Genomic DNA, 27,069 nt, shown 5'->3' with positions numbered 1-27,069 from the left:
AATTCTGCGAGGATGCTCCACCCCAAAACAGATGACAACACTGGGAAATGAGGGGAAATATATTATTTACCATTATAATTCCAGCAGTGTCTAAGCTAGGGGATAGAGCTGGTTAGAATCACTCAGGCTGCCTCCTTCAAGCACTCCCCCTGGCTGAAAGAGTATATTCATTTGAATACGAGTCAGAGAGCTTCCATGATGTGTGCCCTTAAGAAGGATTTTTATAAATGAATGAATAATTCAATTTTTGGCAAAACAATGGAGAATTTGAGAGATCGTCGTGAAATTTTGATTACAACTGAATCGGATGGGCGTTATGCCATAAGAGAATGCTTGCCGAACCGAATTTTAAGTGGCTCGAGATATTCAATGAGAGATTTTTTACTGTGGAGATGGGGAAGACTGCAGTGGAGCTTATGAAGTTTATTTATGAACAGATGTGCATACAGGACTTACCTACATTCCTCACATTCCACTTTCATTATGAGTCAGGGAAAACGTACTTCGCAGATCCAAAGTTACTTTATATGGATACAGGTAGCTTCATCTACTGAATGAAGAACTGTGATCCTTCTGAGGTAATGAGGTACCATGGCAATGAATTTGGCATATCCTCATACACAGCCCAGAATCCTTACGGTATTGTTCCACAGAAAAAGGGGATTATTGGCCTTATGAAAGATGAGGTGAATGTATTGCCAATTGTGGAGTTCTTAGGTCTGTAGTCAGAAATGTATGCATATCACACATTCGAAGGTGCCACCTAAATGTTTATTTACATACACTGTATGTGTAGTGCGTCACGCAAATAGAAAAGCTTTTAAGTTTCACCTGCCAATAACTGTCCAAGAATGGATAGTTTTTAAGTATATATAGCTCACAGTCCATCACAATTATTGTAAAACATCTGCTATGGGACTGTGGAATTTAGTTGCAGTAAAAATGTACCTCTGTATTAGTTTTTACGATAGATTTATGTATCTGGAAAATTGTAAATATTCACATCCATTGCTACTGGAAACTTGTAGAAATATTCTCAACCAGTGTTGCTGCTGGGTGGGATTTTTGCCTAGTTATTAGTACTAGCATATAAGTTAAAAGTATCTCTGCACTAAAATATCAAAGCCACATTGTGTCTAAAGAACTGAACTGTACCTCAAGAAATGACCTATACCTCAAGAACTGAACTGTATCTCAATAACTGAACTGTCTCTCAAAACTCAAATTGTTTGTGTGTGAACTGAATAAATGAAAAATTCGTTACTGTATATCTTCGTTGTTATTTACAAAAAAACCTATCCCCTATTTCGTTGGGTATATAAAGGACTCACAGGACACAAAGTATATTAGTTTTGAAGATGAAGGTGAAGTTTAACATGTAAGATAACAAAATGTATAGGATGGTTGCATGGGATATGCCTGTCGTGCTGCACATATTGGGTTATGGGTGCAGGTGGCAGATGATTGTGCCTGCTTCCACATACATACAGCAAACATGTCTAAAATTATGTCTCCTGTGCGTGAACAAAATTAGAGACATAGTGTCTGAGTAAAACTGTATACTATCAAAGTGGCACAGGGTGAAGAGAAATCATATGCAGACTTTAAGATGAAAATTTTTCACCCAACTTAACAGATATTTTACATTTCCATAAGCAGACACAGCACTGTTTTTCACACATTTTCTTGTGTTTTGAGTCGATGGAAATCAGGACACCTGTAGACTTCCAGGTCTTCAATAGCAGCAAACTTGAATATTCGACGTATCAATGTGATGTTCTCCTTCCTCTTCACATAGATGATGGTATCTGTGTGGTTGAATAATCGGAGCGACGTCATTATGTCTTTATATGGTATTCCAGGATCATCCCAGCGAATTCCATAGTTGAAATGTGTTAATCACTTGCACACCTTTGTGTTTTAGCACACTTAACATCTTTGAAAAATCTTGGTGATACAATGTTTGCTGAGAATGTCTCTATTATAGCTGCATCTTCTGTGTATGTTATGAATGAAACATCTATAAATATGTACTGTCTATGCTAATTGTCATAGAAACCCTGAGCATCTGCAATGATGAAATACCATTGTGGAGTGCTCTGGGTATGGGGCAGCAAATGTTCATTTGTACACCTTGTTGCACAGCGCAGGTGAGAGGGCAGTAGTTAACCACAAGGTCATGTATAACAAAAGCATACACTACAGTGTGTTCTGGGAAATTTACCAAAGATTCAGATTCAAATTATACACCTAGAGATCTAGATTTATTTATCTCTTTCTGTTTTGAGCAGTCTATTAAAATGATTGGCACCAGCTCCTTGAATTTGCAACTAATGAATAGACATACTTCCACTTGACATTATGAAACACAGAACCTCACATACATGTCATATGCTAGACTGTACACATCTTTATCCCACTTCAGGTGTAAATTATCATACAGGTAGAATTTGGAGTTCAGGAAGTCTCTGGCATTAGTTAACTTGCAGTTATCAAATTTGGTGAATCATTTGCTATATTTCCTCTTTTATTGGTCTGAAACGCAAGTATGATGTACGTGAGCATCTCCAGATGAGCGGAAGTTTTAATAGACCATGATGTCAGCTTGCAGTCAGTAGCATCGCGTACTCAAAACCTCCCATGAACAGAAAGATAATGGTAGAAATACACCACCATTCAGAACTTGTAAAAGCTTCAAACGCTGCTTATCTGACACAATGATGTGTGGCATTTTCCATATAGTGATCTCGTTCTCCTCTTGAGCTCCATGAATGAATGAGTTGTTATGTGTTGCATTCCATACCACATGTCTTCAAAGTATCTCAGAATCAGTTTTAAAGGTATACATGCAGTAAATCTCTTGTACTCATCCATTGTTCTATCCATAGGTTCATCAATGAGCCATCCAGCATTTTCTAAATCGTTCATATCCGAAGGAGAAGCAGATACATACGTTTTAAGAGTTGTTACACCTTCACTGCGTGTACAATCAAACTCGACCCCATAAAGTCCATATCGTATCTCAGGAAACAGGAATGCTAAAGCATTATGCATAAGGTTCGATGCCACTGTAGCAGTACCATCCCTTATCGTAACGATCCATCAAGATATGTGAAACCCTGGCATGTGAGGGTTAAAGCGTCTTGGTGTTGGATGACAGTCCTGATTTCATTGCTCTTGTTAAAACGTGGTTGATGCATAATGTTCCTCCAAGAAGTAATCATAGCGTACAACACACTCATCATATTCCATCGGGATAGTTATACTGAACGATGTCATTGCATGGCTTCAGACTCACCGATTTAAGAAACTCGTAGTCTGCTTGTACTGTTGTGAAGAGCCACAGTGTGCGTTGAGCACTTTGGTTTCATACCTTATGCCCATCCTGTCTTCGGTGTCAATATGGGGATACTGTGATCTCTGACTGATTGAACCTTCCAGTCCGGCAACTTAAAGGTCATCACTTTTGCTGTCAATAGGCCCTGGCTTGTTGAAGGCCACCACCGCTTCAGGGTCTCTGCAGCTACAATGTCACTGCAGCTCTGCTTTAAATGCAGCCATTCAATAATTTCATCGGCATGAAAGTCGACAAGTCGATTATGCTGGTCCACAATACTCAGCTGCAGATAGTCAAAAGCTTGAACTGTTACTAGTAGGTAAATAGCGTTGGTAGAGGTCTCAACGACATTATTCTTTGTTCCCACTGATGGGGATAAGGGTTTGATGGGGTGTTGCCCTTATCACAAAACTAAGAGGTTTGAGAAAACTTGTGTGAAAGTACTGAAAACACGTTTTATTGCGTCACACTAAACAGTTCCTTTGCAATAACAGCCAGCGACTGATGGGCAGTGCAGAACCTTCAAGGATATGCATTGTTCGAATCATGTGATTTTCGGAGCTACATGCAAAGATGAAGTGGAAATGTTACTTTCATTCCCTGTTATTTTTGTCACTGGTCTCCCCTACTATAAATTCAGATACAGCTATTTTGAATAAACAGTATATGAATTTACCTGTGAAGTCTGAGTCTGAAAGAGCTGTTTAAAAAGTAATAATAATTTGTGGTTGTGGAGGGGTCAAACTCTATGACAAAGATTTTGGCAATATTCTACGAAAATTAAGTACTTTGAACAGTATTGTCATGTTATTTGGTAAAGTTGTTCTCAATAGTGATTTTCAAGGGATAATGTTTTCGTTACTTTTGTCTGAATAAGTGGAGTAGTTACATGAGATAAGGCAGAGCATTGACAATAATTCCCAAGTTTTCAGTTTACAACTATGTTCAGAAATATACCTTGTTATATAATTGGGGCATTATTCAAGTGTCTTCAAATGTGAGTGACTAGTAGTTAATTTAGCTCTTTTTTACTTATCACACAGAATGTGTCTGATTATTGGTCAAGTTCATCATTTTTGCTAATTATGATAAATGGAGAATTTAATGTCACTCATTCCTTATAAAATTACTTAGTAGACTTTATATCATTTGTACTAATATTTCTTTGATGTCACAAGACAAGTTAATCAATGTACAAAAGAAAAATATTTTCTTCTTTTAAAATTTTCCATTGAATGGTTCTTGTAGCATTTTGCTAATGTATATTAGGACTTGATTATTGGTACCCCGTCCTTGACTTATGGCATTCAACCAAAAGCATAAAAGTACGCTTCTTATTTTGTAATATCTTTCCTTTCTTCGCGTGTCACTCTAGTGGTATTGATTGCCGTTTAATAAGTTTTGTGAAAGTATTTTTGTAACTTCATTATTCTGGGATTTTATATCCAAATACCTTTGCCAAAGAAGAGCAATAATTATTGTTTGCCATGAATCTGTAACTGCACCTTTCATTTTAAATCTAACACCACAATACATATTTAGTCATTTGCATCAATTAGATTTCTGGAAGACAATATAAAATTCTGTAGTTGTGAAATATCAGTTCACATTCTGCTCATTGTCATAGTTTTATGAACTTTGTTTAAAATTTATTGCAAATTCAGTCCATATGATTCATTCATCCAAAGTTGGATTAGGTTTGAAATCATTTATTGATCTTGGCTTTGTTTAAAAGTAAACTTTGATAAGTCTTATCAACATTTGTTGCTTATGGATAAAATACACACGCACTCAGACAAGCTACATATTTTGCACATTTAGCATTAATTTCAAAAACAATGTAGTCATTCTTTACATACTTTACGTCTTTGTGCTATCAGATTTGAAACTTCTATATTTTGCTTTTGTTTTTATGGCCTAATTAACCAGTTGCATCTTTATTTACAACACATTGATAAAATCCAGAAATTTTGTTTTGTGAAGAACAGTATTGTTCAGTTTGTAATATGATGCATGATTAATTGCTGTTTTGTCACACTTCTCACTAACAATAGCTACTTCCCTCAAAATTTCTCATATTATAAAGACAGTTCGACTATTTGAAAACTTTGCTTTCATAATTGCACTGGATGACTGTTCCTGTGCAATTTATGTCTCTATAGGGCACAAAATGACATATATGAGCTATGTATGACATTCTGTGAGGGTGATATGGTTGATAGCCTCTGATCAAAACTGAATCTACCAATGGCAGTTTCTGTATATATACATATGGTACCACTTGTGGTCATATTTGTGCAGTTTTTGGTTTTTGCTAGGAGCTAGCTTTATTGGCATACTTCTATAAATATAATATAAATAACTGACTACGTATACCCCAGAAATTTAATCATACTGATACTTTTTACATCCAATAGATATAAAAATAAATAGAATTATATATTTTGTGATGCAGAAATAATTTAACAGAGAAGAATTAATAGATGGGTACTATTTGTATTGACAATATTAAAAATACAGTAATCATTTATATCATTGTAAATACTTAAATATATATCTATGCATAGCAATATCTTTCGGGATGCAATTGTGACTTTACTGCATGCTGGTAATCAGTCAGTTATCTGGAATGAGTCAGTCATGTGTAATTGTTCTACTACGGAATTACAAGATAAGTAAAATTTTATCTGTGACCCTAAAAACTTATCCATCAATGTCATGAAAGAAAATTTTTTTATAAATTCACAAGTGCAACATACAAATGGTGTTTCAGTCTTGATATGGATCTGATTAATGAAAAATGATATCAAACATTTGAACACCTGGACATTATTGCCAAGAAGATGGTAGTAATACTGTTTTACTTTCTGTCACCACTACTATAAAATTACCTTCATTTTTGGAAAACTAATCGTGTTTGCATTTCGATTGCTAAATAAAGGTGTTTTTTCTTGAGTTCACTATTATCAGTATAATAGACAGTGGTTGTAACATGCATAAACAAATGGCAGTAAACACTGTTTAATTGTCTGCAAATGTTTGTTCACTTGTTCTGCTTGCATTTGCGGCATTGTAAATAAGACTTCAGGTTAAGAGTTTGTTAATGGTCAGTTGCCACTGCACATGATGGCACTGCAGCCAGCTCCACATTGCTTTCTGATGCCACTGTGATGTAAGTGGCACAGCTAACAGTTGCCACACTGTTTTCCATGTGCTTTCGCCACCACCAAAAGTTTATATCAGAGACTGCTGCCTGTGTCATAGCTGTTAGTATCTATGGGCACTGGAAGCCAAAAACAATAAATGTTATGCTGCTTGTGTTTATCCTGTTGGGAACTGAGCATACAGGAGAGATCCCCATCTAGTAGATTCCATTGTTTGTTGCAGGTGATGGTGAAGAGTAGATTTGCAAGGAAATATTGTTTTATTGTACGTCTCACTTGTATTTACTTTCAAGTGCTGTCTCCTGTGCATTCAAAAACATTGCTAGAGGGCTGCATTACTAGATGGTTGGTTGATTGATTTAGGAGACTTGACCAAACAGTGAGGTTCTAGGTCCCTTGTGATAAGGAAAGGATGGGGAAGAAAGTCTGCTGTGCTCTTTCACAGTAGCCATCCTGGCATTTGTATGAGGTGATTTAGGGAAATCATGGAAAACTTAAATCAGAATTGTCAGAGGCCAGTTTTAACTGTTCTCCTCCCAGATCTGAGTCCAGTGTGCTAACAACTGATCCACCTCACTCGGTGCACTATTCGTCAGATTTATATTTTATAATGTGTGTTTACTATGGTATGTGAAGCTGCTGCTATGTAGCTAACAAGGGGGCCTTACAGACTTCTCTGCCCTCTACGATTTCCTCTATACTTGTAAGATTGGACAACAGTTTCTAAAAGGAGTATAACACAATTCTAAAAAAAATTCGAAATAACTGCTTTTGAAGAGTAGAAGATTTCCAAGAGCAGCAAAGTATAAAATTAGTAGTAAATTAAAAAATAAGTGGTAATTGAATGCAAAGTGTAAATGTCAGGTAATTGTAAAGTAGCTTGTTAGAACATGTAACATATCAAGTAAATTAGAAGCTGAAAGACATGCAAAATTCCTTATTGTTGAAAATATTATATATATAGCAACAATACTACTCAATTTCTACATTCAGGGAACTCTATTTCCTATTTGACATTTTGCATTTTTACACACGATTCTTACTGATAATGAATATTGACATTTTCATATATTTAGTAGCAAAAAAGAAAAATATGTTATTTTTAAGGAAATCGTAAATCAATATTCCTTACTTAACATTTCTGTTTCTAGATATACACAGAATTTAAATAAATAAGAAATAAAGTGTTGCTGCTATCGACATTTGAATCAGAAACTTTGCAATCACCAAACTTCCACACTACACTCACAGTTAGCAATGGCATTATTCCAACACTGCCTCAACACAACCTACTTTCAATACAATAATAACTTTTATGAGCAGATTGACAGAGTGGCTATGGCCAGTCCTCTCAGTCCTGCTGTGGCTAACTTATTTATGGAGACTTTTGAACAATGGGCGTTGCAGACTGCCAGTAAGAGACCAGCCAGATAGTATCGCTATGTCGACGACACGTTCGTAGTATGGACACATGGAGCAGAGGAATTGGATGCCTTCCTGACACATTTAAACAGCATTAATCCGAAAATCCGATTCACTATGGAGACGGAAAGGAATGGGCAATTGAATTTCCTGGATGTGTCTGTGATTAAACGACAGGACGGAACGTTGGGCCGTAAGGTGTATAGAAAGCCTACACATACTGATCGTTATCTACACAATGATTCAAACCACCACCCTAGACAAAAAAGAGGTGTAATTAAAACTTTTGTAGATAGGGCGTACACACTTTGCGAACCTGTTTATTTAAAAGATGATATTGAACATATACGGTCAACTTTCGTGAAGAATGGCTATTCTAGCAAGGATATAGATCGATCACTTCGCTCTAGGCGGAGAATCAGGTGTAACGACGAACAACAGTCGCCCAAGGGCAAAGTTTTTCTTCCGTTCATTAGTAGTGTCACAGATCGCATTGGGAAAGTTTTAGGCAAGTATGGGGTGGAAACTATTTTCAGACCCACCAGGAAAATAAAAGAATTTTTAAGGTCGGCAAAAGATGCACGACACCCTTTGGCTACACCGGGGGTATATAAAATTCCTTGTAGTTTTTAACAGTTTACATCAGTACCACAAAGAGAAGTGTGAACACCCGCCTTGTTGAACATAAGAGGAACTGCCGCCTGGGTCACACGGATCGGCCGTTGCGGAACATGTTTACCAGGAAGGTGATCATGAAATAAAATTCAGCGAGACGAGCGTCTTATCAAAAACCTCGTATTATTTTGCACGCTTGTATAGAGAGGCTATCGAGATTGATAAACATCGTAATAATTTCAACAGGAAAGACGAAGGTGTTAAACTGGATAAAATTTGGATGTCAGCGTTGCACCAGAAGCGTGACGATCGATTACTTTCAATCGAGAATGTTGGCATTACCAGAGACAATCTCATAGCCGACGCCACGTGATCGACAGTTGCGCCCTCTGTACTGCCTAGATAATCAGCGCTTCCTCGAGTTCTCTTCGCAGTTCGCCGCTTTACCTCCGAGGATGTCTCCCGCAGTCGGAGACGAAACGTCAGGAGAGAGTTTTATACTTTGACCACGGCCTATCAGCCCGGAAGTTTCAAGTGAAGACAATACCGGCCGTGAAAGCTTACATTGTATGATGAATATCATACCATTTTGCTTGTCACAGTGCTGAATGGCAAAAGAAGTTACGTCTTCCATAATTCAAAAAATCTGAATACAGTTTCAGAATAAAGAAACTAGCAATGATCTCCACATCTACATCTACGTGATTGCTAGTCACAATAAAGTGCCTGGCAGAGGGTTCAGTGAATCACCTGCAAGTTTTCTCTTTACCATTCCACTCGAACGGCTCATGGGAACAGCGAGCACTTAAATTTTTCTGTGCGAGTCCTGATTTCTCTTATTTTATTTCGATGATTATTTCTCCCTGTGTAGGTGGGTGCCAAAAGAATGTTTCCGGAATCGAAGGAGAAAACTGCTTATTGAAATTTCATGAGAAGATCCCGTCACAACGAAAAACGCCTTTCTTTTAATGATTACCACTCCAATTCACGTATCACGTCTTTGGCACTTTCTCCCCTATTTCGCGATAACACAAAACGAGCCGCCCTTCTTTGTACTTTTTTTATGTCATGCGCCAGTCCCACACCACACATCAATACTCCAGAATAGGGTGGACAAGCGTGGTGTAAGCAGTCTCTTTGGTAGACCTGTAGCATCTTCTGTTTTGCCAATGAATCGCAGTCTTTGGTTTGCTCTACCCACAATATTATCTATGTGATCGTTCCAATTTAGGTTATTTATAATTGTAATCCCTAAGTATTTAGTTGAAATGATAGCCCTCAGATTTGTGTGACTTATCGTTTAATCTAAATTTAGTGGATTTCTTTCAGTACCCATGTGAATAAATTCACACTTTTCTTTATTCAGGGTCAATTGCCACTTTTCTCACCACACAGATATCTTATCTAAAGCATTTTTCAATTCTTTTCGGTCATCTGATGAGTTTACAAGCTGAAAATGACAGCATCATCTGCAAACAATCTAAGACAGCTACTAAGATTTGTCATGTCCTGAGAAGGAGTTAGATCGACACGTGTTATACTCAGGGGTGTTACCTCGTTCGATCTTCTCGAACAGTGATAGGAGGTGCAGGCAGCTTCTGCAACTCCGACCTCTAGAAGGAGTAAGCTATTGCTAAAGAGAAGGATACGTAACTCGGTGAGGAGTGGTTACTTATTCAGGGCAGAATTCACAAAATTCCTGTAGCTTGACAACTGAAAAGCCCTACTGGCAATGCCTTGCAATAATTTTATCAGTTGAACCCCTTTATCTGGAATATATCTCCTTGAATGCTATGGAGCTGAGGGTTGTGAATCGTACTAAGTTCCCACGTCTGCTCTAGAACTACACTGAGCTTGCATTGTTATACTCAGCAGATCTCGACTGACTACAGGGTCTTCCTGACCCCCTATTTATACAGCTTTCGTGTGTCACAGAAAGCTTCTAGAACATATTATATCTACTGTCGAGAGGCATTTCCATCATCATGTGATGTATGAAAGCTACTTGGATCCCCGTTTTGAGTCTGACCACAGCAGTCATTTAGCCACATAACGTTATTTTTCTCCTGGCGCCACTTCATCGCCGCTGGTCAGTATCATCTACAAATACTGTTGCAATGCTTCCTGGAGCGTGAGCCTAGCTGCTTTTCCAGCTGAATAGGTCATAATACATTTAATTTATAATCGCTGTTGATTCAGATTCGCAACACCTCCCTTCCCCATGGGAAATTTTATGAGCTCTGTCCTAAGAGGTTATAAAATTTCTGAGACCTCTGTTTCACTGCCAGTGGAACATTTCTCTTTTCATTATTAGCTTTATACATTCTTACTACATCTATCCATCAAAATATGTGGCGTCCATTAACATTGATTGGACAAATGAAAATTCACCCACACACAATTTGAACAACGTTTAAAATTGAATTCTGTTTTGCATTCATCACTGTCCTTTATACATAATACAGCAATTACCATTTATTTTTAAATATATATCCATTTAAGTTTTCTTTTTACACATTTTCCTTAATACTCTTTCAGTGGACACTTCCTTACACAATACCTTCAATTGCTACAATTTACAAGTTTATCTATCTTTTATTTGTGCATATTCTTGGCGAGTCCACCATGGGGGTTGTTGCTCTTGATGCCATGGACATGTTTGGTGATTGATTGCTCTGTTAACGCTGAGAAACTTATAGTGTTTAGTTCATCTTCTGCCTCATAGGTTCGGAGGCCTGTGTGTGCTTATACCTTACTATTTCCCTTTTTGGCTCCTGCTTATAACATTGTTTGTTGCTCAAATTTTCGCACAGCATCTTCTACTTATTTCACACGTTTGTCCACATTTTCGACAACATTTGCAATATTTACATGAACAACAGGTAGAAATAATCAAAACTATTGTTTCAGACCGCACGTATCCGTACATGGAATATGTACTCATTGACCATCCTCGGAAGGTGGTCCGCTGTTGATATTATATTTTGTTTTACAGATTGTATATCTTATGTCCTGCTGCTTTTAATTCGTCTAAATGACGTACTATATGCTCCAGTGGTAACATCACTGGTATTTCTGACACCTTCTGCTTGTCATCTTCCAGTGTACAACAATCAAAATCTGTATTTAAGGGTGGGACTATATCTTCTACATTATTATTGGTAAGAGTTATCCTCTCTGATTGTAACGTAATTGGAGCGCCATATCTTTTGCATTCACTCTTAAAACTTAATTTTCCTTTTCCTCTTATAATGAGATCGGCGGGTGGCAAGTCATTACATAGTACAGTTAACCTTCCTCTTTTGGGACTACGAATAACCATTCGTTTCTCGATATCTGTGTCAGATACTTTAGTTCAATATAATATATTTCAGTTTGCAATCTTTCGGTATTGTCCTAACTTATTGAAGCATTCTGGTTTCATACCTCTCATGGTCATATGTCGAAATTAATACCAAATTCTGTTTACAGTTTTGGTGCTTCATGGTTATCGTTTCACACAACAAGATGGTCTCCTGCCATTTGTGCGTATTGCCTCTTTCCATCATCAATTATGAGAAACTCTTTCTCTGGGGTGATATATGTAAATAACCTCTTATTACTATCATAGTCTGCTGGCAAAGACCATATTTTATATAAAGAGTACTCGTTGCTATCCAGTAATGGTAAATTTAATACATTACTTACTGTACTGCCGCCTAAAAATACATCTAAGTCTATTACAGGTAATAGTTGATACCCATGGTCTTCAGTGAGTTAGATCACAAACTTTTTATCTCTCAATTCATTCTTAACTAGTCTGAAATATTTAACCACTTGAATAGGATTTATTAAGTGCAGCTCTGTTAATTTTTTCCTTGCGTTTTCAACTGCCGATATGAACAGATAATATTCTCTTTCTAACCCATTAAACATCAGCGTTAGCTGAACTAACTGTTTCGTGATTGCTACTAAAATCAATGTTAGTGGTATATTCTTATCTGTACTATTTTCGAACTCCTCTATATGTTTGCTCAACTTATGTATTCCATTTTCTATAATTTCCTCATTTTTAGTTACCGCATTTTTTGTCTGATTGAACCCCACTTATGATGTCCTTATGATCGTTACTTGTTCCTTTGGTAGCCTTACCAATTCTCGCTGCTGTTCTTCCACAACATCTACCTTTGCTTTAAAAAATTATGCAGCTTCCTCATCTAATGTACTGAATAAAACTTTACTTGATTTCCCTACAAAATTCAAAATGCCTCATTTCGCACGTCCTTGCTCGTGTTGGGCGAATTGATTTATTAATTTCCTCGCTTCCGTTATTTTCTCATTATGCCAGCTGATGGTTTGGTTTGCATTTCACATTCTATGGTACTTAATTTCGCCTTCTGTATTTCCCTTATGCAATTTGCCACTGCTCTTGTGGATGCCTGATCTGTGCTTTCAAACTTATCGTGCCATGCCTGCAAATTAAAATAACTTACTATTCGCCACATTGTGCTGCATAGTTGTACAGTTCCTTGATTATCGTTATATGTACCAGGTGCTGACTGGAATCTCTGTCCTGCACCTCCTGTGGAAGTATCTTGTTTTCTGTTACACTGGCCACTGCAAAGCTTCCGATTATTATTACTCTCCAATCTTTGCTGCCATCATCTGTAATTAAAAGAACTCTTTTAGTCTTTTTTGCATGCACCTTTACGCACTTATGTCCTTTTATACTTATTATTACATTTGGCCCCTTTACATCTACAACAGTGAATGATCACTCCATTGACTATCTAGTTTTCTCAAAAGCCCTCTTCTTACACTTTTGTCAAATAAAAGTACTCTATCATGTCTTCTAAACACTTTCGGATCCTGTTCTTTCATATTGTTCTTTACTTTCTTCTTTGCGTTTCTACGTGTTAGCCCTGGCCTCCTGATGTAATATCTGCATCTTTTGCCTTCTTTCTGTCACATAATCATTGTAATTATATATTACGTTCTCTGGCTTCTTCTGTAATATTCTCAGAATATTGCACTTTCTTGCAAAAAATAATTGTACAGTGAGGGCCGATATTGAGTGGATTAATTACTATAAAGTTAGATTTTTATTTTTTCACTTTATGTTCGTCAGTGCCTTCTGCCTGGCGGTAAGCTGCAGCGTATCAGTCATGTTTCCCAGAACCAGATAGAACCACCCTGAAACTCACACGTTGAGCCATCAGCAGCTAAACTCACGTGTTGCTGACGTGGTAACGCTACCGAACTACGTGTCTTATGATCTGACCGAGCAATAGGGATGCTTGGAGGTGGTCAAGTGGGGTTGGAATCGCGGCCAGCTGTCGGAAGCGGACACACCGTTCGCCCTCTTCTGCTGGCAGCTTCCAAACCGATCAGACGCCCTCCTCACCTGCTCTCTTGGGCGGTAGTCCATTCAGTCTCGGCGGCTCCTCCAGGCCTGCCTTTCTTTGCGGCATCAAAACTTCACACATGATAAACTATGTTTTATTCTTCACCTCAACGGGTGGCTACCGCTTTCCCCTCCTGGCCAATCCTGACGCATTAACATAATTCAAAAGGCATATAAGCCGTTGTACTGTGCGGCGTTGTGCTGACTACGAAAGTTGCAAACGGTATCTAACTATACCAATCTCTCTGATCCTTTGCTATGAAATTTCTTAACATTTCCGTTAGAGTACGATGTGTGCGCTCCAGAGGCCCATTCATTTGTGGATGGAAGCTGGTTGTCTGTATTTTCTCAATCTTTAATAATTTGTACGCCCGCTTCATAGCCTCTCTTAAAAAGTTACTTCCCATACCGCTTAGCAGTGATGTTTGTATTCCGAATTTCTAGATTACACTTTCTACTAGTTTTCTTGCAACTGTATCCGCATCTTGCCGTTCTATTGGTTCTGCTATAACAAAGTTAGTCAGAGAATCTTGGAACGTCAGGATGGATCTGTTTCCTACATTCGATAGCGTCATAGGACCTACTATGTCAACGGCACAATTCTCAAAAATAAACTCTGGCGTTGGCGTTATCTCCAATGGCTGTTTTGTTTTCGTCTGTGATCTTATTCTTCTGGCAACTCTCGCAAGAACGTATATATTTTTCGATGTCTGCCTTCATTCCAGGCCAACTGCAGTACTGTTTTACTGGCTCATATGTCCTCCCCATTTCTTTATATCCTCCTATCGGTGACTCGTGCATCTGCTTTAAAAAACCCATTTTCTCTTCCTGGCTCAATGCAATCTCTGAGCCCATCGGTGGCGCCGCTTCTTCATCTGCTTCTTCTATGCCTTTTTGTTCCTCTTGCACCTCCCTGGTCGCAGTTTCTGTTTCTTCCGGTGCTTCGTCTTTCGTCTTCGGCACTGCCTCTGTTTCTCCTTCTCGCATACTCCTAATCCATGATAATGTGCCTACTACTTCATTTCGTTTGCTCTCTTTGTACAGTACTGGGTGATCGTATTCTTCTAGCTTCAACCGGAACTTCATTATTTTTCGATCATGGATCTGATATACTCCTTAACCACACAAGTGTCTTGTGGTCGGTCACGATTTTAAACTTCCGACTACGGCCTACAAATTTCACAGCCCATACAACGGCGAGTAATTCTCGTTCCACTGTACTATAATTCTGTTCCACGTTATTTAATGTTCGTGATATGAATGCTATAGGTAAATTCTGTCCCATTTGTCCCTGGTTTAGATAAGCTCTGACCACATGATTGCTGATATCCTTGGTTACTATAAATTCTTTTTCCAAATCCGGATATTCCAATATCGGTGGACTAATCAGTTTTTCCTTCAACTGCTGGAATGCCTCTTCTTGGCTCAATCCCCACTCATACCGAATTCACTTCTTCAATAAATCACGTAGCGGTTTGGCCATTTTGCTTAAATTCCTTATAAAGCACCTGTATTATCCAATGAGCCCCAGATATGATTTCAATTGCTTTGTTGTCTTGGGCGGCAGGTACTTTTTGATGGCTTCTATCTTTGCGGGATCTGGCTGTAGTCCTGACGCAGTTAGGACGTGGCCCAGAAGAGTTACCTCTTCTCTTAGAAACTCACATTTAACTACTTGTAATTTCAAGTTTCCTTGTCTTAGATGTTCGAATACTTCTTCCAGGTGTACATTATGTTCCTCTAACGTTGCACACACTCCACAATATCATCGAGGTAAATAAAAACCTTGTTGCCCTGTACTCCACTGAGTATCTTATTTATTAGTCTCTGGAACGTCGACGGCGCGGTTTTTAGTCCCATGGCCATTTTTGTTGTACTAATAATGTCCTGTGGGAGTGCCCTCTCGGCCCTTTTCGTCTATCAACACTTGATAATACCCTTTCGCTAAATTCTTCATGGAAAAATACTTCACTTTTCTCAGGCTGTCTAATATCTCATCTATCCTGGGAAGGGGATAAACCGTATTTAATGAAATGTCGTTTAATGTCCTACTATTCGCCATTTCTGCCGACCACTGGCATCTAGTTTGTTTGGCAACACCAGTATGGGGAAATTCCATTGGCTAGTACTATGAGATATTATCCCATCAGCTAACATCCCTTCTACTTCCTTTTGTAGCGATTCTTGCTGCGCCTGGGGTATTCTATACGGCCTTTGATTTATTATCATTCCTTTTTCTTCTGGTATCAATGGTATACTATGTTTAACTACAGTAGTATGAGTCAATATGTTCCCAAGCAAATGAAATACAGCATTATATGTGGCGCATATCCTCTCAAGAGCTTCTACTTCCTCGGTATTTAGATGTTTTGTTCGCATGTTTTCTCTTTAGATGCTGAGCCTTGACGTATTTACAGTCTTCAGTCTGGTGGACACTTGTCTAATTTTATAACTACTTGTTGGTGGGAATTCTTATGCTAACCCTTCTGGCGTGTCTAAATTGTACCTTTTCTTTGCGATTATTTAATATACTAGTAATACCAGTCCCTCCTTGCATTGCTACTATTGCCTCAGTGATAGTCACGCCCCTGTTTCGGAATTATCACTTCTGTACTGTTCACTTTCGATACCCTTACTCATACAAATCTTTCCTCCGTGGAACCGATCGTAAGTTTTCACAATGTTAGCCCCTACTGGCTACGTTTATCATACTTAAAATCTTTTACTGGTTGTCAATGCTGGCTACATTTCACTGATCGCCTCTTGTGAACCTATGTTCTTCCGGCTTCTCGGTGCTATTCTTCATTTTAATTACCTGACCTTCAACTGATTTCCTGGGACGAGCTATTTCCCTTCTCTGTTTATCTATCTGCTTTTTGGCAGCTTCTAATTCACTTTCCACGAAATAGACTTTACCTTTTAAATACCGGGTTTCCTTCCTTATTTTATCGTTTTCTCTTCTTTCCTCTTCATACTTCTTAATTTCCGTATTTACATTCACTTTCAACACATGGCACTCTCTCTTTATCTGTGAGATTCCCTCTATGTCTCTCGATATTGCCATGTCTATTCGGTCCTCATGGCCGTCGTCTTGCATACCTTGCTTATCTGCTAACGGTCACGCTCCCAACGTCCGTGTTTGGTAACTGCCGCGCAACTGTCCCGTTCTCTGTTTGTAAGTAGGCTGTTTAGGTTTTTATGTTGGTAACGCCATGTAGTGCTCTATATGAAAATCACTGACTGTGATGTGTGCAGTCTGCGGCTGGTATGCATTGTTCGAATTTGCTATTGTAGTGTTGGGCAGTTGGAGGTGAGCCACCAGCAGTGGTGGATGTGGGGAGAGAAATGGCGCAATTTTGAGAGCGGATGATCTGGACGTGTATCACAACCAGTACATTTGTAAGAATGGATGTCATGAACTGCTATATGTATTATGACTTTTGAACACTTTTAGGGTAAATACATTGTTTGCTCTCTATCAAAATCTTTCATTTGCTAACTATGCCTATCAGTAGTTAGTGCCGCCAGTAGTTTCAATCTTTTATTTAGCTAGCAGTATTGGCGCTCGCTGTATTGCAGTAGTTTGAGTAACGAAGATTTTTCTGAGGTAAGTGATTTGTGAAATGCATAGGTTAATTTAGTCAGGGCCATTCTCTTGTAGGGATTATTGAAAATCAGATTGCGTTGCACTATAAAATATTGTGTGTCAGTTTAGTGTTGATCAGAATAAGTAACGAGCGAAATGAAACTTCGTGGCAGATTAAAACTGTGTGCCCGACCGAGACTCGAACTCGGGACCTTTGCGTTTCGCGGGCAAGTGCTCTACCATCTGAGCTACCGAAGCACGACTCACGCCCGGTACTCACAGCTTTACTTCTGCCAGTATCTCGTCTCCTACCTTCCAAACTTTACAGAAGCTCTCCTGCGAACCTTAGAGCTTTGCAAAGACGGCATTGAAGCTTTTCAGGAATTCTTACAAGAATTATAAATTGACACTGACAATCGCCGAACGCGAAAACAGGAACACAACAATTACAGGTCACATCCGTCGCAATTCCGCGATGAAAGACATAATAACTGGACACGAAAAGGCTATTCTTACAACGTAAATCGTGACCAAAACAGACACCACCCGTATGACAACCATTGGCAGAGTAATAATAATGACAGGGAAAGATCACCTCTCCGCGGTAATGACTATCACAAAGACAATCAGAGAAACAGACAATATGGGAACCAAAATAATTATTATCAAGAGAGACAGAGTAGCTTTAGACGCAACGGTCCAGTGCGCAGTTACGATTCAGGGAGAAATTGTTCACCATGTGACCGACAAGAAAGAAACTATGGAATCTACCGACATGACGACAGACGATATGATCGTAACGACAGACCTGAACTGCATTAGAACTGGCGGGATTCAAACAGGGCAGGGCCCTCTCGACAAGGTGAATTTGTAGTTAGGTCTCCTAATCCTAATATCGGCGCGCGCCATCAAAGAGACAGACAATGACTCGCACCACAGGCAGCCACGTGCGCCGGCTGGCTCAGAGGAAAATAACAGATGCTAACCTTGAGAAAAATTTTAGCACTCCTTACTGATGCATACAACATGATAATTGCTTTCAAATTGAAACTCTGCGTACTAGGAAGAGTGAAGGTTTACACCACACTTCACATGTAAAACCGTTTATTGAAAGATAATCTGCTTTTTAACTTAGTCTTTGCCATAGAATTTTTCACTTCACGCTACTAGTACAATTTGTCACACTGAGAAACTGTTAACATGCAACAATGTTTTGAAATTAACTATCCAGTCAAGAACCAAGAGAACTTATTTAGACAGTAATTACGAATGAATTGTTATAGTGAACAGACAACACAGTGTTATTGTGTGTGTACATTCTTGCTTGTTAGTTATATGATTACGTAATGACTTTAAGGCTCACATACTTAGAATATATACCAGTACTGCTAACGAGATTTTTATTCAACATTTTGGTTTACTTGAAAATACATTCTGGATTTAAAGTACTTTCTGTGAGATTAAAGATGACGTAGTATTTGGTTTCTTTGACAGCTACACGATTCTGTCACGACACTACTAATGTGTGACACAATTTACATTGTTGCTTTTGTGGTGTATCTGTTTTATATCTGCACAGTTTTTCTGAATTCTTCTGGAAAGTAAAACATGTTTTAATAGTAACTTTTGTGGTATAGCTACAATGAGACAGCCTTTTCCGTATCACAACAATACGTTACATTATAGTACTTTCTTGATCATGGTAAGGTATGTAATAACTACGATATCTATACGCAAAGCATTTCACTTTCGTTTATGATGAGGTAAGTACATTGACTTCAGCAGAACTTTGCTTACAGAGGACGATAACTACGACACTTCCACAGAATTATCTTACAGCAAGACGCACATTTAGCGCTACAAGACACGCATTTGAGTGATTAATTTTGTACTTAAACCATTTATTTTTCAAGATTTTTGTATTACGAAGAAAGTTTTCTGTGATACATTTCATTCCATTGCTGTAGTCTGTAACACCTGAGGGTACAATTGCATTAATCCTCAGGGGGTTACGCGCTTACTTTGTGTACCATGTGTTTGAGAAGCACAAGGAGCTCTAGCTAATATGGTATTTGCTTATACAACTTTACACATCGGTACCATATTTCTCTAACACAGAATTACACAGCTATCTGATTATTTAACACAGAAACAAAAATTTTATTACTATGTCAGAGACACATGTTTACGCAAATACACAGTTGGATAATTTCACACTTATGAAATTGTATTTTGTCTGTACTTTGTGCCCTGTTCATATTTTTTCAGAAGCATTGCGATACTATGAGAGCTTTGAATGATGCATTTGGTATGGGATCACGATTTTTAAAGTACCTTTGAGGTAGATGACACTATTGAAGTGTCAGAGATTTTTTTTCAGGTTTCGAAATTATTGGAGGAAGCTACAACGATTTTGAGATTTGACTGAGGTGTTATGATGATATTATTACGATGACAATGTGTATTATGCTGTTGAGGTATGTTTATGATCAATAAGCTGATGCTATATGAGAAATTTGAGTATGATATGTATTTATTATGATGAAATAATGACGAAGTGTCGACGAATACGTATGTGTGTAATAAAGTAAGGAATAATGAGTAGTGGTTAGGGACTCTGGTTTGTGAAAAAAGATGTTGGAAACCAAGAATCGTACTTTAAGAGTTATGAAATGTGTGTATATGTGTGAATGTATTATAATGCCGGCGAAATTTTTTGGACACTGTTATATTGATAGGATTTTGTTTCTACACACGTGTAACGCAAATTCTCAACCTGTGAAATTTTTGTATATTCGACTTGCAGCAGCAAGTCGTATACCCCTAGCTTACGTATTTGTTACATAGTTTAATTCTTAATTTCTTTGCGTGTTTTTGGGTACTTGCATTCTTTAATTCATAAATTTCGGGCGTATTATAGTATTTGAGAGTTGTGGCATCGCGCTTTAGTGTTTACTTCGTAGATTCTAACTTAAATTGCATGTGAGTTTCGTATAGGAGGTGTAATTTCGAGTTTTAGTTACTGTAATCGTAAATTCAGGCAGATTGTCACGCAGTCGTTAGGCATTTATACAGGTTAGTTAATACATTCTTCGTGTGTTTCCCTTGCGTTATCTAGGCACGGACTCGTGTTTCAGTAACTGTTGTTCAACATCGATTAGAATGGACAGGGACTGTGATTGCTGTGTTCGGATGAGGGCTGAGATGGCATCCCTTCGCTCACAGCTGCAAGCGACGCTGACTTCGGTCATGCAGCTTGAAGCTGTGGCCAATGGGCACCACTGTGGGGAGCCGGACTTGGGTATAACGGGGATGTCAACCTCGTCCCGTCTGTCCCCAGATCGGTCTGCTGCTGTGGTTGCCCCGGTTGCTGCCTGCAGTGGGGCTGAGACCTGGCCTGTGACCGAGCGGGGTGGCGCAGTGGTTAGACACTGGACTCGCATTCGGGAGGACGACGGTTCAATCCCGCGTCCGGCCATCGTGATTTAGGTTTTCCGTGATTTCCCTAAATCACTTCAGGCAAATGCCGGGATGGTTCCTCTGAAAGGGCAAGGCCGACTTCCTTCCCAGTCCTTCCCTAATCCGATGAGACCGATGACCACGCTGTCTGGTCTCCTTCCCCAAAACCAACCACCAACCAACCTGGCCTGTGGTTGATTGGGAGGTCGTTCCAAGGCATGGCAGGCAGCGAAAGACGTCCTCAGAGGCTGATCAGAAAGCCTCCCATGTGCGTCTGACAAACAGGTTTCAGGCACTGTCTATGGCTGAGCCAGATGCAGCTGCCTGCCCTGTTTCAGAGGATGATTCTCAGCCTTCAAGGTCCGGGCAATCACAGAGGGTGGGCTTATTGGTAGTTGGGAGCTGCAATGGTAGGCATGTAATGGGGCCCCTTAGGGATATGGCGGCTAAGGAGGGCAAGAAATCCAGTGTGCACTCCATGTGCATTCCGGGTGGAGTCATTCCTGATGTGGAAAGGGTCCTTCCGGATGCCATGAAGAGCACAGGGTGCAGCCAGCTGCAGGTGGTGGCACATGTCGGCACTAATGACGTGTGTCGCTTTGGATCTGAGGAAATTCTCTCTGGATTCCAGCGGCTATCTGATTTGGTGAAGGCTGCTGGTCTTACTTACGAGATGAAGGCAGAGCTCACCGTCTGCAGCATCGTTGACAGAACCGACTGCGGACCTTTGGTGCAGAGCCAGGTGGAGGGTCTGAATCAGAGGCTCAGATGGTTTTGCGACCGTGTTGGCTGCAGATTCCTTGACTTGCGCCATAGGGTGGTGGGGTATCGGGTTCCGCTCATTAGGTCTGGAGTTCACTACACTCAACTGGCGGCTACACGAGTAGCGGTGGCTGTGTGACGTGGACTGGACGGTTTTTTAGGTTAGAAGGCCTCGGGGAAGTACGGGGTGGGCTGCAATCTCAACAGGTGCATGGCAAATACAGGACGTGTTTGGATCAAGGAACAATCGGAATTGTAGTTGTACATTGTTGTAGTTGTGCTGGGAAAGTCCCTGAGCTTCAAGCGCTAATAGAAATCACAGAAACTGAAATCGTTATAGGTACAGAAAGCTGGTTATGCCTGAAATAAGTTCTTCTGAAATTTTTACGAAGTCTCAGACGGTGTTCAGGAAAGATAGATTCACCAGAATTGGTGGTGGAGTGTTTGTGTCTGTCAGTAGTGGTTTATCTTGTAGTGAAGTCGAAGTAGATACTCCGTGCGAATTGGTATGGGTGGAGGTTATACTTAACAGCCGAACTAAGTTAGTAATTGGCTCCTTCTACAGACCCCCAGACTCCGATGATATAGTTGCTGAACAGTTCAGAGAAAATTTGAGTCTCGTAACAAATAAATACCCCACTCATACAGTTATAGTTGGTGGGAACTTCAAACTTCCCTCGATATGTTGGCAAAAATTCTTGTTCAAAACCGGTGGTAGGCAGAAAACATCTTCCGAGATTGTCCTAAATGCTTTCTCCGAAAATTATTTCGAGCAATTAGTCCACGAACCCACGCGAATTGTAAATGGTTGTGGAAACACACTTGACCTCCTAGCCACAAACAATCCAGAGCTGATATAGAGCATCATGACTGATACAGGGATTAGTGATCACAAGGTCGTTGTAGCTAGGCTCAATACCGTTTCTTCCAAATCCACCAGAAACAAACGCAAAATAATTTTATTTAAAAAAGCGGATAAAGTGTCACTAGAAGCCTTCGTAAGAGACAATCTCCATTCCTTCCGAACTGACTGTGCAAATGTAGACGAGATTTGGCTCAAATTCAAAGATATAGTAGCAACAGCAATTGAGAGATTCATACCTCATGAATTGGTAAGAGATGAAACTGATCCCCCGTGGTACACAAAACAGGTCCGAACGCCGTTGCAGAGGCAACGGAAAAAGCATGCGAAGTTCAAAAGAACGCAAAATCCAGAAGATTGGCTAAAATTTAAGGCGCGCGAAATTTGGCACGGACTTCAATGCGAGATGCCTTTAATAGGTTCCACAACGAAACAATGTCTCGAAATTTGGTAGAAAATCCGAAGAAATTCTGGTCGTATGTAAAGTACAAAAGCGGCAAGGCGCAGTCAATACCTTTGCTGCGCAGTGCCGATGGTACTGTTACCGACGACTGTGCCGCTAAAGCGGAGTTATTGAACGCAGTTTTCCGAAATTCCTTCACCAGGGAAATCGAATGGAATTTGAAACACGAACAGCTTCTAGCATGAGTTTCTTAGAAGTAGATACCTTAGGGGTTGCGAAGCAACTCAAATCGCTTGATACGGGCAAGTCTTCAGGTCCAGATAGTATACCGATTAGGTTCCTTTCAGATTACGCTGATACAATAGCTCCCTACTTAGCAATCATATACAACCGCTCACTCACCGATAGATCTGTACCTACAGATTGGAAAATTGCGCAGGTCGCACCAGTGTTTAAGAAGGGTATTAGGAGTAATCCATCGAACTACAGACCTATATCACTGATATCGCTTTGCAGTAAGGTTTTGGAGCATATACTGTATTCAAACATTATGAATCACCTCGAAGGGAACGATCTATTGATACGTAATCAGCATGGTTTCAGAAAACATCGTTCTTGTGCAACGCAGCTAGCTCTTTATTCGCACGAAGTAATGGCCGCTATCGATAGGGGATCTCAAGTTGATTCCTTATTTCTAGATTCCCGGAAAGCTTTTGACACCGTTCCTCACAAGAGACTTCTAATCAAGCTGTGGGCCTATGGCATATCGTCTCAGTTGTGCGACTGGATTCGTGATTTCCTGTCAGGAAGGTCGCAGTTCGTAGTAATAGACGGCAAATCATCGAGTAAAACTGAAGTGATATCAGGTGTTCCCCATGGAAGCGTCCTGGGACCTCTGCTATTCCTGGTCTATATAAATGACCTGGGTGAGAATCTGAGCAGTTCTCTTAGGTTGTTCGCAGATGACGCTGTAATTTACCGTCTAGTAAGGTCATCCGAAGACCAGTATCAGTTGCAAAGCCATTTAGAAAAGATTGCTGTATGGTGTGGCAGGTGGCAGTTGACGCTAAATAACGAAAAGTGTGAGGTGATCCACATGAGTTCCAAAAGAAATCCGTTGGAATTCGATTACTCGATAAATAATACAATTCTCAAGGCTGTCAATTCAAGTAAGTACCCGGGTGATAAAATTACAAACAACTTCAGTTGGAAAGAGCACATAGATAATATTGTGGGGAAGGCGAGCCAAAGGTTGCGTTTCATTGGCAGAACACTTAGAAGATGCAACAAGTCCACTAAAGAGACAGCTTACACTACACTCGTTCGTCCTCTGTTAGAATATTGCTGCGCGGTCTGGGATCCTTACCAGGTGGGATTGACGGAGGACATCGAAAGGGTGTAAAAAAGGGCAGCTCGTTTTGTATTATCACGTAATAGGGGAGAGAGTGTGGCAGATATGATACACGAATTGGGATGGAAGTCATTAAAGCAAAGACGTTTTTCGTCGTGGTGAGATGTATTTACGAAATTTCAGTCACCAACTTTCTCTTCCGAATGCGAAAATATTTTGTTGAGCCCAACCTACATAGGTAGGAATGATCATCAAAATAAAATAAGAGAAATCAGAGCTCGAACAGAAAGGTTTAGGTGTTCGTTTTTCCCGCACGCTGTTCGGGAGTGGAATGGTAGAGAGATAGTATGATTGTGGTTCGATGAACCCTCTGCCAAGCACTTAAATGTGAATTGCAGAGTAGTCATGTAGATGTAGATGTTCTTCCCTTTTTGGGTATTTGTATGACTTGAGGAATTTTACAGTCTTTAGGTACAGATCTTTCTGTGAGTGAGTGGTTGTATATAACAGCTAAATATGGAGCTATTGAATCAACAAGCATACTCTGAGAGGAACCTGACTGGTATACAGTCTGGACCTTTGTCTTTATTAAGTGATTTAAGCTGCTTTGCGACACTGGTGATATCTGCTTCTCTGTTTCTCATCTTGGCAATTGTTCTTGATTGGAATTCTGGAATATTTACTTTGTCTTCTTTGGTGAAGGAGTTTCAGAAACCGTGTTTAGTAAATCTGCTTTACTGGCACTGCCATCAGTGACTTCACCGTTGTTATTGCGTAGTGAAGGTATTGATTGCGTCTTGCCACTTGTGTGCTTTATGTATGATCAGAATCTCTTTGGGTTTTTGCCAGATTTCGAGACAGAATTTAGTTGTGGAAATTATTAAAAGCATCTCGCATTGAAGTACACACTATATTTCGAACTTCCGTAAAACTTCGCCAGTCTTGGGGATTTTGCGTTCTTTTAAGTTTGGCATGTTTTTTTCGCTGCTTCGGCAGCAGCGATATGACCTGTTTAGTGTACCATGGGGGATCAGTACCATCACTTATTAATTTATGTGGTATATATCTCTCAATTGCTGTTGAAACTATCACTCTGAAATCATTCCACAACTTTTCTACACTTACATGATCAGATCGGAAGACGTGAAGACAGTCTCTTAAAACGGCGATGATAGCATTTTTATCAGCTTTTTTAAATAGATATACTCGTACTTTGCATGCCTTTTTGATGGCATTCAGCCTAGCAGCAACTGTCTTGTGGTCGCTAATCCCTGTATTCATTTAGTCGCTAATCCCTGTATTCATCATGACACTCACTATTTGTCCGGGATTATTTGTTGCTAAGAGGTCAAGTATGCTTTTGCAATCATTTACGCATCGAATAGGCTCATGAACTAATTGTTCAAAATAATTTTCTGAGAAAGCATTCAGTACAATTTCGGATGATGCTTTATGCCTACCACCAGCTTTCAACATATAATTTTTCCAGCATATCGAGGGTGGATTGAAGTCAACACTGAGTATAACTGTATGAGTTGAGTACCTATTTGAAATGAGACATGTTTTCTTTGAACTGTTCAGCAGCTATATCTTCTGAATTGGGGTATCGGTAAAACGATCCCATTAATAGTTTAGTCCGATTGTCAAGTATAACCTTTACCCATACAAATCCGCAGGAACTATCTACTTCAGTTTAACTACAAGGCAAACTACTTCTGACAGCAATAAATACTCCACCACCAACTGCATTTAATCTATGTTTTCTGAACCCTGTTAGATTGTTTGAAAAATAGCGGCTGAACTTATTTCCGGCTTTAGCCAGCTTTCTGTACCTATAACTATTTCAGCTTCAGTGCTCTCTATTAAGGATTTGGAGCTCTGGTTCTTTTCCAACACAGCTACGACCATTTACAACTACAGTACCGATCGTTTCTACATCTAACATACTGTGTTTTATCTGTCCCCTTTTAGACAGACGCCATTTCTGTGGTTCCCTAAGACCTTCTAACCTAAAAAGCCTCCCATACCCTTCCACACAGCCCTCGTTACCCGTGTAGCCGCTTCCTGTGTGTAGTGGATTCCTGACCTATTGAGCGGAACCTGGAAACCCACCAACCGATGGCGCAAGTCAAGGAATCTGCAGCCTACACGGTCACAGAACCACCTGAGCCTCTGATTCAGGCCCACCACTCAGCTCTGCACCAAAGGACCACAGTCAGTTCTGTTGACGATGCTGCAAATGGTGAGCTCCGCCTTAATCTCACAAGCAACACTGGCAGTCTTTGCCATATCCACTAGCTGCCCGAAACCACAGAGAATCTCCTCTGCTTCCAAGAGACACACGCCATTGGTACAGACATGAGCCATGAACCGACATAGGCTTATAAATGGCCAAAGCTAAATCATGAAGGATGTTCTTTACAGCGAATGCACGTTAAATTACTGGGATCTGAATCACTAGGAAAAGTATGGCCTAAACGTTTCTGAACATCTTCACTAACATTTGCTAAAGAAATTATAAATGTAGAAATAACTGGAATACTATGCAGAGTCTTTTCACCTTAGCCACTGTATCTTTTCTTTCTAAGTACTAAAAAATGTAAGAATAGCTGATTTTTTTCCTTCAGTAGAGCTGACTATTTCACTGTTAAGAAACTGATACATAAATTTTGTTCTTATTTAAAGAACCACACACACACACACACACACACACACACACACACAC

The sequence above is a fragment of the Schistocerca cancellata genome, chromosome 11 (genome assembly GCF_023864275.1).
Source record: "Schistocerca cancellata isolate TAMUIC-IGC-003103 chromosome 11, iqSchCanc2.1, whole genome shotgun sequence".
Taxonomy (NCBI): Eukaryota; Metazoa; Arthropoda; class Insecta; order Orthoptera; family Acrididae; genus Schistocerca; species Schistocerca cancellata.
This window is presented reverse-complemented; position numbering follows the sequence as displayed.